Source organism: Mchenga conophoros, linkage group LG7 (genome assembly GCF_057382185.1).
Source record: "Mchenga conophoros isolate Kocher_MC1m ecotype Shallow Benthic linkage group LG7, M_conophoros_male_GT1.1, whole genome shotgun sequence".
NCBI classification, from domain to species: Eukaryota; Metazoa; Chordata; class Actinopteri; order Cichliformes; family Cichlidae; genus Mchenga; species Mchenga conophoros.
The window spans coordinates 60,447,832-60,463,915 of record NC_140532.1 but is presented as its reverse complement, the minus strand read 5'-3'; the positions used below and the strand labels follow the sequence as shown (position 1 = coordinate 60,463,915).

At 38.6% G+C, this 16,084-nt stretch overlaps 1 protein-coding gene, 1 long non-coding RNA gene and 1 other non-coding gene across 3 annotated transcripts in view; 1 reads left to right on the top strand and 2 right to left on the bottom strand.

The window, feature by feature from the left end:
- Positions 1–2,719: 2,719 nt before the first annotated feature.
- LOC146571376 (U1 spliceosomal RNA) lies at positions 2,720–2,883 on the bottom strand. The gene has a single exon (XR_014893488.1). It is a non-coding gene; the product is annotated as a U1 spliceosomal RNA (small nuclear RNA).
- Positions 2,884–9,515: 6,632 nt separating this feature from the next.
- LOC146571375 (uncharacterized) lies at positions 9,516–11,826 on the bottom strand. Its single transcript, XR_014893235.1, has 4 exons — positions 11,567–11,826; positions 10,652–10,700; positions 10,420–10,483; positions 9,516–10,021 (listed from the first exon to the last, which is right to left on the bottom strand). It is a non-coding gene; the product is annotated as an uncharacterized LOC146571375 (long non-coding RNA).
- A 137-nt stretch (positions 11,827–11,963) lies between these two features.
- LOC146571374 (interferon alpha-inducible protein 27-like protein 1) overlaps positions 11,964–16,084 on the top strand; it is a 31,289-nt gene continuing 27,168 nt past the window's right edge. Inside the window, exon 1 of the mRNA XM_085281284.1 lies at positions 11,964–12,169. The gene's annotated coding sequence lies outside the window, so the exon portion shown is untranslated. The remainder of the gene's footprint in view (positions 12,170–16,084) is intronic.

Sequence of the window (16,084 nt, the reverse complement as noted above, 5' to 3'; positions counted from 1 at the left end):
GCTTTATTCAAATGCAGCTGAGAATAGGTGAGTCTTCAACCTGGATTTAAATAAACTGAGTGTTTCAGCTGATCTGAGGCTTTCTGGGAGTTTGTTCCAGATATAAGGAGCATAAAAGCTGAATGCAGCTTCTCTGTGTCTGGTTCTGACTCTAGGAACTGATAAAAGACCAGATCCAGATGACCTGAGGGATCTGGAAGGTTCATACTGGGTCAGGAGGTCACTGATGTATTTTGGTCCTAAACCATTCAGAGCTTTATAGGCCAGCATCAGAACTTTAAAGTCTATCCTCTGACGGACAGGCAGCCAGTGTAAAGACCTCAGAGCTGGACTGATGTGGTCCACTTTTTTGGTCTTAGTGAGGACTCGAGCAACAGAGTTCTGAATGAGCTGTAGTTGTCTGACTGATTTTTTAGGTAGACCTGTAAAGATGCTGTTACAGTAATCAAGCCTACTAAAGATGAATGCATGGACTAGTTTTTCCAGGTCCTGTTGAGACATCAGATCTTTTATCCTTGAAATATTCTTGAGGTGATAGTAAGCTGACTTTGTTATTGTCTTAATGTGTTTTTCTAAGTTTAGGTCTGCATCCATCACTACACCCAAATTTCTCGCCTGGTTTGTGGTTTTTAGGTGTATAGATTGAAGTTCTCTGGTGACCTGTAATCGTTTTTCTTTGGCGCCAAAGACTATTACCTCAGTTTTGTTTTTGTTTAGTTGGAGAAAATTGTGGCACAACCAGTCATTAATTTCCTCAATGCATTTACCAAGAGCCTGTACAGGGCCTCGGTCTCCTGGTGACATTGTGATATATATTTGTGTGTCATCTGCATAGCTGTGATAGTTTATTTTGTTGTTCTTTATAATCTGTGCCAGTGGGAGCATGTAAATGTTAAACAGAGGGGGTCCCAAGATGGAACCTTGGGGAACTCCACATGTGATACTTGTCTGCTCAGATGTGAAGTTACCTATTGATACAAAGTATTTCCTGTTTTCTACGTATGTTTTGAACCAGTTTAGTACAGTTCCTGAAAGACCTGCCCAGTTCTCCAGTCGTTTGAGTAATATGTTGTGGTCAACTGTATCAAATGCTGCACTGAGATCCAGTAAAACTAAGACTGGCATTTTTCCACTGTCTGTGTTCAGACATATGTCATTAAACACTTTGGTCAGAGCGGTTTCAGTGCTGTGGTTCTGTCTAAAACCTGACTGGAAGGCATCATAGCAGTTATTCTGTTTTAAGAAGTAATTGAGCTGTTGAGAAACTGCTTTTTCAATGATCTTACTTAAAAATGGGAGATTTGAGATCGGCCTGTAGTTTTTCATTTGTGTCTTGTCAAGATTGTCCTTTTTCAGTATAGGTTTGATTACAGCAGTTTTTAGTGGTTCTGGAAACACACCTGACATTAAGGAAAAGTCGACGATCTGTAACAGGTCTGACTCTAAAGTCTTTGAGACCTTTTTGAAAAAACTTGTTGGCAGGACATCTAAACAGCAAGAGGAGGAGTTCAGTTGACCTAAGATGTCCTCCAGGTCTTTGCTGTTAATCGGGTGAAACTCTTTGATGGTGTTTAAACAGTTTTTCAGTGGACACAGTACATATCCTGGATCTGCTGTTGATGTACCAACTGCTTGTCTAATCTTTTGGATTTTGTCTGTGAAGAATTTGGCAAAGTCATTGCAGGCCATGGTTGAATGAAGTTCAGCTGCCACTGGCACAGGAGGGTTTGTTAGCCTGTCAACTGTAGAAAATAAGACCCGAGCATTATGGCTGTTTTTAGTGATGATGTCAGAGAAGTAGGACCTTCTTGCACTCCTCAGTTGTAAATTATAATTGTGAAGTTTCTCTTTATAGATGTCATAGTGAACCTGGAGGTTTGTTTTTCTCCATCTGCGCTCAGCTTTCCTACACTCTCTTTTTTCATTTTTCACTAGTGTGGAGTTTCTCCATGGAGACTTTTTCCTTCCAGAGATAACCTTCACCTTAATGGGGGCAATAGTGTCCATTACATTTAACAGTTTTGCATTAAAGCTATTGACGAGCTCATTGACTGAACCTTTGGACAGGTCAGGTGTTAATGGGAAGACCTGGTTAAAGATCTCACTACTGTCTTCAGTTATACACCGTTTTGTGATCACTGCTGTTGATATATTTGTGTGGGCTGAGATTTTACTTTCAAAGAAAACACAGTAATGATCAGATAAGCCCACATCAGACACAGCAATGTTTGAAATGCTCAGGCTTGGAGATCAGTAGGTCAAGAGTGTGTCCTCTATTATGTGTGGCCTCTGTTACATGCTGAGTCAGCCCAAAGTTGCCCAGAGTGTTACTCAGGTCTTTAGTCCCTTTGTCCTGAGGGTTGTCCACATGGATGTTAAAATCCCCAACAATAATTACACAGTCGAAATCAACACAGATCACAGACAGCAGTTCACTGAGGTCATTAATGAATCATTTCAATGTAAGCAGCTGTCTCCTGGAAGTTTTCAGTCTTTTGAATATGTGGCTTTACAGCTGAAGGCCCCATCCAAAGTTGTGTTTGTTAATGTTTACAGGCCTCCCAAATGCTGCACAGACTTTTTTTAAATAAGACAGAATCCCCTCCTCCTCACCCTGGCCTCACTGATAAAACTGTAGTTAGGAAGCCAGAAGATCGCATGACGTCGTCATTGAAAATAAGCGCAAACATTCCCACTGATTTTTCTTTCAACATATGATGAGGGGAGAGCGCGAACGCAGTCCCCACTACCAGAAATTATGTAGTCGAGATTCCCACATTTGGGGAATTCGCAGGCTGTCAGCAAAGCCAGAGTGCAATGGCTGAACCTCGTCCTGAGAGAACCACCTTCGTGATCATGGTATCTCTCCTACCAGGTAAGTATGAATTCCTTAGCTCACGCATGGGGCAGTCTTTCACACACAAACCCTGCACACTCACGGTGCTCACAATCTCAAAATCAACACAAACACAGCCTGTAGGAAGCTGGGACTACACACTATTTATATATACACATGAAGCAGTTTCCAACAGAGCCCCATAAGGTTATTTAGCTTTACAAATACCGGGAGAATTTCCCATCATGCATTGCTGTATCTGCGCAACAAGAGCTAGCTGAAAGATAACTTTTTTTTCATCCATTTAACCTCCTTAAATCCACCAACAAACCACCAGAAGTTCAGCTAACTCAAAGGTAAAGCACGCTGCTAAACGAGTTTGTCTGATACTCGGGAAAAAGAGGATAAACGCAAAAGTTTTCTAGTTGAAGCACAGTCACTTCCGGTCTTTTCGTTAACTGCTGCTAGGCAACCAACAGTTTCCCGCTACGGTCTCGGAGTATGAACAGTGTTGCTCACGAAAACACGTCTGTGAACATGTCCGTGTGCAACAAACAACCAGAAAACAATCCAAATAAAAACACTAAAAATTTACTCATTAACAACGACTGAATTCACTCAGAGCAACTTTTTGCTTTGGCGGGAGTTTATTACCTGCTAAAGATGGCAGGAAGTCTCAAATCACGCGGGTCCGGCGCACATACACGTCTGGATGGTACAGCATAACCAGGTTAAGACATCTCTAAAAATATATATTTTTGAGTGTTTTTCAGTGTTTTTAATTATTTGTTTTAATTTTGTTTATTTTCCATTGTTCACTGTGGCCTGATAAACATTTTATCAAAATATATTTCATAAGGCCATCGCTAAATATTTACAAGAAATCAGGCATTATACAGTGTGTAAACTTCAGTGTGATTTGGATGCTCAGCAGAAAATGTAGCCAGATAGCAGCTGGGTTTAGATACATTTCAGATAAGAAAACCTTTGTTAGTCCCAGAGTTGGGAAATTCAAATTGTTACTGCAGCAGAGTACACAAGGCAGGAACAAATGAACACACACAGCATACCTAACAGCAATAATGCTATGCAAAAATAGAAGAAATATAGACTAAGAAATAGATAAGTACTTATATATGTAAGTCTATTTATCTATATCCATAGCCATCTATCTATATATATCTACATACATACATATACTTATATATGATGTAATAATACAGATTACTATTAGAAGAAGAATGAAACACAAGAAAACCCCAGGAAGGAGATCCTGTTTATTTTAATACCTGCAGTTGCCATCCCATTGGTTATCGCTTGCCTCTTCTTTCTGGTTTGCTTGTGTCGCAATAAACATAAGGCTTCAAATGACACACCACCTCGTTCCCAGCTCAGCAGCTCACCCTCCCAGGACACGGAGCTGTCGCCCCCGAATCATCAAAAACAACAGGTAGCAATAATAATAACAAGGTAACATTAAATATGGTCACAGTAAATGTGATTTACATACATTTGTTTAAGTATTGTTGAATTCTGGTGGCCAGAGTCTTTGGTGACATGTATTTATTGTTTCATGGCTGCAGGCGAAGCTGCGTGAGATTAACATGTCAGCAGTGCGATTTATGGAGGGGCTCGGTGAGGACCGGTTTGGCAAGGTGTACAAGGGCCACCTATATGGCACAGTACCTGGTGAGCAGACCCAAGTGGTGGCCATAAAAACTTTAAAGGACAAGGTAGATTCTGCTCTTTGTGAGGAATTTCACCATGAAGCTATGGTCCGTTTCCATCTGCAGCACCCAAACATTGTTTGTTTGCTTGGCGTGGTCATTTCATAGTGCAGTGGTTGGGTGTTAATAGGTATTAACAGGTATTGCACACTGATATGCAAAGACCCCAGTGTGTGAATATGTGGTGTACATTCATTGCTGTTGTGCAGTGTACAGTCTGACAGCAGCTGGAGGGAAAGGCCTCCAAAATGTCCACTTGGAACACGGCCTGTCACTGAAGGGTGACCTGTATGGGGTGGGAGCTGTTATCTGACAGGGATAACTACCTCCACTGGGTCAAGAGGACATCCCAGAACAGAGCTAGTTTTCTTGATGAACCTGTTCAGTTTCTTCCTATCCCCAGCAGACCACACCATAAAACATGGACAATACCACCACAGCGTCTGAGGTCTTCAGGAGCTCTCCCTGCTCCCTTCCAAAAGACTTCTCTGTTGCAAATACAACCGTCTTTATCCTTTTGTGTAGATGTACACTCTGTTGTTACTCCAGATCCGTTTATTAATCAGATCACTTATATGAGTCAGCTATCTTAATGCCCATTCTCTGGATGTTCACTGGTGTAGGTGGAGTCCACTACCTGCTCCTTGGTTTTCGGAGTGTTGATCTGGAAGTGGTTCTGCTGGCACCAGTTGACAAAGTCCTCAGTCAGTTCTCTGTATTCCCTGTTGTCCTGTTGTACACATCGAGGAGATGCTCTCATTGCCCACCCATTATTTTAAAATAGAGATAGCCTACATAGTTCATACATATGAGAGACCATTATGAGCCAATTAGGAGAAAGCATTAAATGAGCTGTGGGCCACTGCTGGCACTGTCATCACATTGGAGGGTCACTTTAGTGTTCAAGTAGTATAAAAACGTTTGTCTTTAAACAAGAAAAAACTCACTAATATTTCAGAAAATGTAGTGTTTTGTTTTAATTTTCAAATATTGTATAACAAGGCAAAACTGCAAATGTGAATGCAAATTCTTTTTCCTCAATCTTAATTAACTAAAACCTTTCATTGAATAAAAAAAGAATTGGCACTCAGACATGTGGCAGCACTTTGCTATAATTTTTGTTTTATTTAACAAAATAAAAATGCAGACATAAGTGTACATTTATGTCTACTAGTGAAAATTGTTTTCTTTACAAATACCTCTCACTGAACTAACACAGCCAATCCCTCAACATGGTTTTACTCTCTGCTCATATTGCCTTCATATTAAATAATTTTTTGCTTTTTATAAAAGTTATTTTCACATTGCACTCAACAACAAAATCCCCCGTAACAAAAAGTAACTTCAAGGACCAAAATGCACAATATTTCCTCACGTCAACAGTACGGGTGGCAAGTAGGGGTGATGTGGGCCTCACGCAAGTCGGCCCCGGGCCGTGTGTTTCAGACCGCTGATTCACCTACTGTCACTATAGTGAAATTACTGTTTTTGTTTTGAAAGGTTACTAGTGGATGCTGGCAACCATCTTGGAAGAGAACAATACAATCTGTTGTAAGGCCTTCACTGGAAAATTGTGTATTTAGAATATAATACCAACATGTCATTTGAAGATAACATAGTATTTCAGTGACCAAATAGTATTTGGGTAAAAGTCACTGAATAGTGTTGGAATAAAGTGTGAAATTTGTGAAGAATTAAAATATCCAGGAGCTCAAATTGGATATTTTGTTTCAATCATATTTTATCAACACAAATTGCACAGGTTTATTGAATATGAATAACTTCACCTCAGTTGTTTAAGCTCCTGCCAAAGCAAAACATCTGTGTGCAACCAGTGTCCACTATTGAATTAAGTAAACCCAACATGTTCTTTTTTAGTGCATAATCACATTTAGTGAAATAAACTATTAAACCAGAATTACATATTAGGATTTAACCAAGTGTTAGGATGTAATGCAGAGAAGTATTTCTAGTAGGCTTTTTTTGATATGCCTGTTTTCATTTTATTTTCTAAATTTTAAAGAAGGCTTTAGAAAGGTCAAAATAAATCTTCTGTAAGGGAGTATCAGCTATTCTAGTAGAATTTATTTTACCAATGCAAGGGTGCATTAGTACCTTGTAATACAACATATCTATTTCATAAAGGGCGAACACAAATGTCCAAAGAGACTTCCTGGCAGCTGCCATTTTAAGTATAACCTCTGGTACGGGCACGTTCAGTTTGCAGCAGCTATACAACAGTGGCCTCTAGAGGTGTTTACACACTATGACCAAATCAGACAATGCAGCACAACACGCAGGTCGCCCCAATGAATTGATTAGGCTGGTAGCAGTGACTTGTTAACTTATCATTTGTCAAGCATATCTCCCATGAATGATATGAAATAATTTAGAGACATAACATTGACATCACAAAGTAGAAGCTGCAATCAGTTTTTAGGAAAGTGAGTTTAATAAGAGTAAAATAATGCAGTAATTTCTTAGATTTTATAATCCCTTTATAAATCATGTTGGCTACTGCCTATTTAGCAGTGCAACAAGAGCATTAGACAAACAAACAAATAAATAAACAGTCAGCAAAAACAAAAAAGTTAGTACCCAGGGATAAAAATGTTGAGTATGAAAGGGAAACCTAATGGACAGATGTGATGCCTGAACAGTGGTGGCTTTAAGTGATGTATCAACTTAAACATGCATCCACAGTTTATGTTACATAAGTACGATGATCGGTGGTGACGGCTGGCGCCACTTTGGAAGCAGAAACTGTTGGTTTGAAAGCCTTTAGTGTCTCCTTGTGGCGGGACTCTTATACTGTACTGTGAGATGTCGAGCAGTGACACCCCCCCCCCCCCCCCCCGTCACTCTGGCTCCTACCTCAAAGCACACTGTGCGCTGTCGATCTTACGTGCTGCACAATAATATTCAATATTTAGTATTTACTGTTATATTCACATAGATCATCGCGATGATGTTATTTATTATATTGCTCTCTTTTTTTTTGCTCGTTTTCTCTTTTTTCTTTCCTGACAGGTGATCCAGGTGATTGATATATGTATTTTTTTGTCTGTTTGTTTTTCTTTTTTGTCCTTTATCACGTTCCTCTTCCCCGCTGTTTTTCCTTTCCTCTTTCTTTCTCCGTTTTCTTTCCCCCAGTCAAATCTGTCCCATGTTTAGCAAGTGAAAATAAAACAAAATAAACAACAAAAGCAAAGGTGAATCAAATAGATCATTAAGGCAAGGCTGGGATGGTCCATTTGGTAAAGTAAATCTGTTGGGCATCTTTCTTTGTCTTTACACAATAATTCTGATGGCAAAAGAACCAAACGGGACACGCAAAAAAAAGAAAGAAGATGTCGAGCAGTGTCAGTAGTATGCTAGAAAGTGATACATTAAAATTTCTGGGGTCACCATGAAGAGCTTACTTCCTTTCTTGCTCAGTGTGTAAAATGTGGTACTTAATGGATTGAAAAGAAAAATGATGGCACCCTTGTAGTTCACACAGGTGGTGATGATTCAGGGTTTTAATTTGTAAGGTTTGAATTTTGAGCCATCGTAAATTTTAAACCAGGAAAGTATAATATTTAACATATGATAAGTCAAAGCTAATATAGCTGCTCATATATAGCTACTTATAATTTGAAGAGCTGCCTACACCAATGAGTAGACTTCCCAGAATGGAAACAGCACTCTGTGTGTGGTTTGAGAAAACAGTCAAGTTGTTAAGAACTCTGACTGAGAAGAATCCGCCTGTGTACAGCAGCAGGCTGCCTTCCTAGAATTTGGATATCCCCCGTGCGCTCGTCTCTGCATTATGTGCATTACCTCTCTTGGAAAATTAAAACCGCAGCAGCTTTTTATAGTTTTCTTCATTCACTATCAGCTTACACCAAAAGTCTACTCTGAAGAAGATTATTCAAAACATGCAACGCAGTCACCAATCCCAGCAAATCCACCCCTAAGTCAGACTGTACAATACAGAAAATAAAAGAGCTACAGCTCAGACTCTACAGGCTTCAGTTAGCATGTTAAATGTGAAAGCTCAGTTAGAAAAAGACTGAACAAAAACGGCCTGAGTTTAGCAATTAACCAAAGTGACAAACATTGCTCTAAATAATACTCCCCTAATCCAAGTAGTCACCCAAACCTGGACGTGGATTTAGAGGCCCGAGGGCCATCTCACACATTTATTCAGAAAAAAACAAGTTTCAATTAAAATTAAACAAATCAAAATCTTGTGGACGTATGCCTTTTACATGTTGGTAAAATGTTTAGGATGAGATGGAGATGTAACACTCATGCACCCTGAAAATTATGAAGGTCTAAATATGTATCAAAGGGACTCACTGAACATCAGTGGATTTCTATGGGGCAAACGTACTTAAACTAGCCACTGTGACCATTGAGGCAGAGCAGAATGAATGATACTGACGGGAACTATGAGGGTTTGTAGTTAAATTCCTGCTCTTACACACTGTAAAATCTAATTAGTTAGAACTCAAAATAATTGAGGAAACTCGTTGCCTCAAAAAATTGAGTAAAGCTTAGCTAAAAATGACTAAATTAGGACAACTTATTTATTTTGAGTACTCTGTACAAGCTCATTTGTTCCCAGAACTCAAGAAAATTGGATCAAGTTTACGTAAGTTGACCAAGTTAGGGCAACTTACTCATTTTGAGTACACTGTACAGCCTTGTTAGTTCCCAGAACTCAAAAAAATTAAGGAAACTCATTGCCTCAAAAAAACTAAGTAAAGCTTACTTAAGATGCCTGTTAGGACAACTTATACAGTGCAAGTCTGCAGTATTAAGAATAACTTGATATTTCTGACTGTACAGTGCTAATTGTTTACTTACTGACAAACATTTCAAGTTCAACTAAATGAAAAAACAATTTGTGGTAACCTGAATATGATTAAAAATAATTAACAACACTTTTTGTAAGGATGTTAAAATCAGACCAACTTTTATTTTCAAACACAACAAAGTATAACAGCCAACATACTGGACACTGTTCTGCTGAACAACAAACAATTATATTGCCATCACTGTTATAATCTTACAATGAAACAAAGTCGCAGATGTAGTTATTCTGAAAATAAGTTTAGGCCTACCACAAGTTTGTTTTGTACTTACATTACTTATATAATCAAAATAAAATATTTGTTGTTCTGTCACAAGTGCAGTCTCTAATTTAAACAACACATTTGTTTTGCATTCCAACACATGAGCTGGAATGTTGTAATGTTTTAAGGATGGCTTGTTTCCAGTCCAGGCATTACTGCCTGAATGACTATCATGGATCGAGGTGATCCAAATGTAGGTGCAGAAGAAAGTCTTTAACTTCCCTTAAGTACAGTGGCAGTGGATGTGGGTTGGAGATGCAGTGAGCTTGAACCTGCAGGCGACCATCTTCACTGACCACACCATCTGTGACGGAGGACTCATCTCTCCTGGTGTCCTGCAAGCAAACAATCATATTTTTTGGAACATGAACTTAATTGCTTTCTTAAAACATTTTTTTCTGCATTTGGTATAAAACAGACTCCAATTTGGACAATCTCAGGCTCCTTCCCCACTGGAGAGGTGACATTCAATGTCCCAATTGTCAGTCTGGATAGCCCTGACCCCCACCCGACACACAATAATGTCATGAAAGCATCATTTTAAAAAGGGCTATGCAAACATGGCCAATAACTTTCATTCTAATGATGTGCAAAATGATTTGGGCACAAAACAAATTTTGCTGTTAGAAAATTTGCAGACTTCACTATATTCAGTGTAGACCCTCTAAACTAAGTTTGGGGGATGTGATCTTTCAAGAAATGCAGACCAAACTGTTGTTGTTTGTTTACTTACACAGCATGTCTTGTAGAATTAACTGGAGTCACCAGCAACAGCCTAGTGCAGTCATATCTCAAGTCTAATAACAGAAGACAGGAAAAGATCAGTAAAGAAACAACTTCCCCAAACCAAAAAACAAATAAAACAATAAGTAAAACAGGCTGATCTAAAGTATGATTAAAGTTCAGCCTGATTAATATAAATGTCACTGACAGTTGCTAATATATTGGAAAACCAAAATACTTACCACTGAGTTGATGTCTTTCTGTCCAACAGCAGGAGTGCTGGTCCCGAGCCTCAAAGACAGTAAGAAGCAAGCAGAGGGAGAAAAAACAGAACATTTTTCAGAAACCGATTTGATCCTTAATGGCTGTGCAATCATTGTAACATAGAGTTTGCTTATGTTGTTAAATAAAGGCTAGATTTGACATTAATAGATGCCACAGATGTTCAAGGTGCCACAAAGCATGAAAAAAATGGACATCTCGGAAAACGTCGGGGCATTTTTGCAAATATGTGATGTCTTGATAAATCGAGCAGATATTTGAACTTTCGACAGCTACATTCTCGCCTGAAAATATCTTAAAAGTTGATTTTGTGACCCAGAAAAAGCAATAAGCCGCGCTCCTCCGCCATTGGCGAGCTTACAAGTACGCACAGGCTCCGACAACCATGGCCGACATATGCGATCCTCCTTTCCCCTAGATTACCCTTTCTGGGTCACAAAATAACCTTTTAAGATATTTTCAGTGGAGAATGTAGCTGTGTAATGCTCAAATATCTACTTGATTTATCAAAATATCACATATTTGCAAAAGTGCTTCCACGTTTTCGGAGAGCTCTGTTACCCAGCTGACCGGGAGGTCAAGGCTTGATAAGAGTCCGCAAGCACAGCTAACTCTTGGCTTATTGTTTTCACACCCCCGAAGAATTTTGTCTGGGCTCTTATCTCACTTTTTTATTTCAAACAATCAACAGAAAATTTCACAGACATATTTTTATATAAGGTTTTTAAGGCTGTGGTGTTAATTTTTAAGTAACATGAGCCCAGCCCGCAGCAGCAACGCTAGGCTAACACTAACTAGCTAGCACGATTATAAACCTGGTGCTAAACTAAGAGAAGCCACAAAATCAGTTTGAATAAGAGTAAACATTTACTCACCAAGTCAGTGTATCAGGTAAAGATCCACAGCAATGACAACAATAATCCCTTGAGCTGACGCTTTTCTAGGTTTGCTCAACATATTCCATAAAAAATGCTGGCACCATGAACATGCGGACTGATCCGTGCTAGGGAGGAGGACGGTAGTGACGTGGCATTTTCAAAACACATCTTTCATCCTTCCACACTGAGAAGAAAAACTTCCATCTTACTTAGTTTTTCTAAGTTAAGACAACTCAAATAAATTGAGTTTATCAGCATTTCTGTAGCGGACAGAACCACCTGCTTTAATCTACCATGATGCTCTGTGTTATGTTGTCATGGCAATATGAAGTCAAATAAATACAAATATATAAACTGCACATTTGAAGGAGGACAAGAAGACAGGCAACTGGAAGAGCTTTTGAAGCAGGAAAACTTTTCTGGATTACTCTTAATTTAACTGGAAATTTTGCGAATACAAGTCAAGGAGGAAACAAGGAGGCAGGTTGGATTATATTTGAGGACAGGACGCATGAAGGAGAAGCATGAGGAGAGAGAAAACAGCAGAGCGATGGTGCAGAGCTAATCGTGAGTCAAGTCGAAGAAGCAAGCATCAAAACTGTGAGTAAACATAACACATAAAGACTTAAAAATTACTGTGCTGATTAAGGAAACATTAAATTTGGTTAGTTTGGGGTCTGCAGCTTCAGGTTTGTGGGTTCAGTTGGTCTCAAAATTGAGGAAAGACAAAAAAATTTCTTTTGAAAGGTTGTTGGAGGATTTTTACTGTAAGAAATATCTGGGTGTGCAACTGCTTTTATTTAAAAAAAAGTTGCATTTTATTTAGTCACATTGGAAAGGGAAAATTGGAGGATCGGGACAATAATGTGGCCAGATTTACTGTTTCCTTAATCAGAACAATAATTTTGATCTGAACTAGAAATTTTGAAATGGGTTATTTTCTTTCTTCTCTACTGATCACTGTGTTAAAGGTTGAGTTACTTGTCAGTCTACATTTATGTTAAAGGTAATTTTAAAAAATGCAGTTTATTCGTAATTTTGTAGAAAAAGGCTCCGCACCTATGAAAAAAAGAAAATGGGTATCCACACCCCCAAAATTCCTGTAGATCAGAGTAGCTAAGCCCTGGTTAACTGCAATTATATAACAGAAGATGAAAAATATTGGAATGATTGAAAGAAACAAAGATTGCTTTAGGGTTTGAAGATTTGACTTTCTTATTGAAATAGACGAAAACTAATCCATGTGTGACACTGAGAAAAAAACTGAAAGCTTAAAAGATCTGGAGGTCTGACTACTGTTATTCAAATGTGCAAAATTGTTTTAATGACATTAGAAAGAAAAATGGGATGTTTAAAAAGGTAATATATAAAGATGATTTTTATATTACTTGAAAAAATGATGTTGTTTAGCGCTTTTGTACTTAGAAAAATGCTGGGTCACTAGTAAGCTGAGATTTAATGTGATAAACTGAGGAAAGGTAATATAATCTACACACTCGCTATTATTGTTGCAATCCATACACCACTTAATATTTAATCAATCGTCATTCATAATTGGTGATCTATGCAAGTTTTAAGGAATAATATTTGAATTGAGGTTGAATGATGCTCTGCCTCTGTGGTCAAGTACAGACATAGGCCTTAAGCAACCATGAGCCACTGATAAGTGTGGCAGATTAGGAAACATGCATACAGTTCATTAGTTAGACTCCTATGAACCACTAATAGGAGAAAATGAGCACGCAATAAAGTGGACTTGTTAGGGAGAGATTGCCATCAGAGTTAAAACACTCCAACGCAATTTTGATGACAGAAACAGCTAAAAAATGAGCGTTTTGTTGACACTGATGACAAAATCCTGATCAGATACAGACAGACACATGCATACAACACACACTACTGCTCAAAAGTTTGTGGTCAGATTCAAACATTCTTGTCTTAATTTTAAAATTATATTTGCTATAACATAAAATTAGGCAAAGTTTATCAGAAATGTTTTCACAGATGTGTGTTTAATGAATCATTTATGTTAAATCACCCATGATGCATTAGGAAATGTCTACACACTTATACATGGGCCCATTTTTAGTAGCCATCACTGCTGTGTGGACAGATCACATGGTTATAAACCAGCTGAAAACTGACTTCAAACGTTTGAGCTGTAGTGTAGATTGCAATGATAGTGTATAGTTATCTATTACAGAAGAACATATACAAGTCTGAGGACAGGGAGACACTGTAAAAAAGTTATGAGCTGTCTTGCTGCAGAGAAAGTGGAGTCTGTCATCCTTGAAAAGCTCCCAAGATGGCAGCTGGCAGGTTGAATGATGCTCTGCCTCTGTGGTCAAGTACAGACATAGGCCTTAAGCAACCATGAGCCACTGATAAGTGTGACAGATTAGGAAACATGCATACAGTTCATTAGTTAGACTCCTATGAACCACTAATAGGAGAAAATGAGCACGCAATAAAGTGGACTTGTTAGGGAGAGATTGCCATCAGTGTTAAAACACTCCAACTCAATTTTGATGATAGAAACAGCTAAAAAATGAGCGTTTTGTTGACACTGATGACAAAATCCTGATCAGATACAGACAGACACATGCATACAACACACACTACTGCTCAAAGGTTTGTGGTCAGATTCAAACTGTCGTCTTTTTAATTAATAATTTACATTTACTTTTAACATAATATTACATGAAAATGATCAGAAATGTTTTCACAGATGTGTGTTTAATGAATCATTTATGTTAAATCACCCATGATGCATTAGGAAATGTCTACACACATATACATGGGCCCATTTTTAGTAACCATCACTGCTGTGTGGACAGATCACATGGTTATAAACCAGGTGAAAACTGACTTCAAACTTTTGAGCTGTAGTGTAGATTGCAATGATAGTGTATAGTTATCTATTACAGAAGAACATATAGAAGTCTGAGGACAGGGAGACACTGTAAAAAAGTTATGAGCTGTCTTGCTGCAGAGAAAGTGGAGTCTGTCATCCTTGAAAAGCTCCCAAGATAGGCAGCTGGCAGGTTGAATGATGCTCTGCCTCTGTGGTCAAGTACAGACATAGGCCTTAAGCAACCATGAGCCACTGATAAGTGTGAGAAATTAGTGCACTTAATGCAGCGGTCCCCAACCCCCGGGCCTCGGATCGGTGCCGGTCCGTGAGTCGTTTGGTACCGGGCCGCGAGAGTTGAGGCTCAGGTGTGAAATGCATGGTTTTCAGGGTTTTTATCGGTTTTCAGCGTTATTTTGTTATCGTTTTTATCGTTAACTCGGTGTCCCTGGGTCTTTTCAAGTGTGTCATAAATAAATCTTCTTTTTTTCCGGTACCGGTACTAGTTTTATTTTGTTGTATTTATCCGCGACACCTTAAAGGCCGGTCCGTGAAAATATTGTCGGGCATAAACCGGTCCGTGGCGCAAAAAAGGTTGAGGACCGCTGACTTAATGCATGTTTCCTAATTATATACGTATGAGCCACTAATAGGAGAAAATGAGCACGCAATAAAGTGGACTTGTTAGGGAGAGATTGCCATCAGAGTTAATACACTCCAACTCAATTTTGATGACAGAAACAGCTAAAAAATGAGCGTTTTGTTGACACTGATGACAAAATCCTGATCAGATACAGACAGACACATGCATACAACACACACTACTGCTCAAAAGTTTGTGGTCAGATTCAAACATTCTTGTTTTAATTTTAAAATTATATTTGCTATAACATAAAATTATGCAAAGTTTATCAGAAATGTTTTCACAGATGTGTGTTTAATGAATCATTTATGTTAAATCACCCATGATGCATTAGGAAATGTCTACACACTTATACATGGGCCCATTTTTAGTAACCATCACTGCTGTGTGGACAGATCACATGGTTATAAACCAGGTGAAAACTGACTTCAAACCTTTGAGCTGTAGTGTAGATTGCAATGATAGTGTATAGTTATCTATTACAGAAGAACATATAGAAGTATGAGGACAGGGAGACACTGTAAAAAAGTTATGAGCTGTCTTGCTGCAGAGAAAGTGGAGTCTGTCATCCTTGAAAAGCTCCCAAGATAGGCAGCTGGCAGGTTGAATGATGCTCTGCCTCTGTGGTCAAGTACAGACATAGGCCTTAAGCAACCATGAGCCACTGATAAGTGTGACAGATTAGGAAACATGCATACAGTTCATTAGTTAGACTCCTATGAACCACTAATAGGAGAAAATGAGCACGCAATAAAGTGGACTTGTTAGGGAGAGATTGCCATCAGAGTTAAAACACTCCAACTCAATTTTGATGATAGAAACAGCTAAAAAATGAGCGTTTTGTTGACACTGATGACAAAATCCTGATCAGATACAGACAGACACATGCATACAACACACACTACTGCTCAAAGGTTTGTGGTCAGATTCAAACTGTCGTCTTTTTAATTAATAATTTACATTTACTTTTAACATAATATTACATGAAAATGATCAGAAATGTTTTCACAGATGTGTGTTA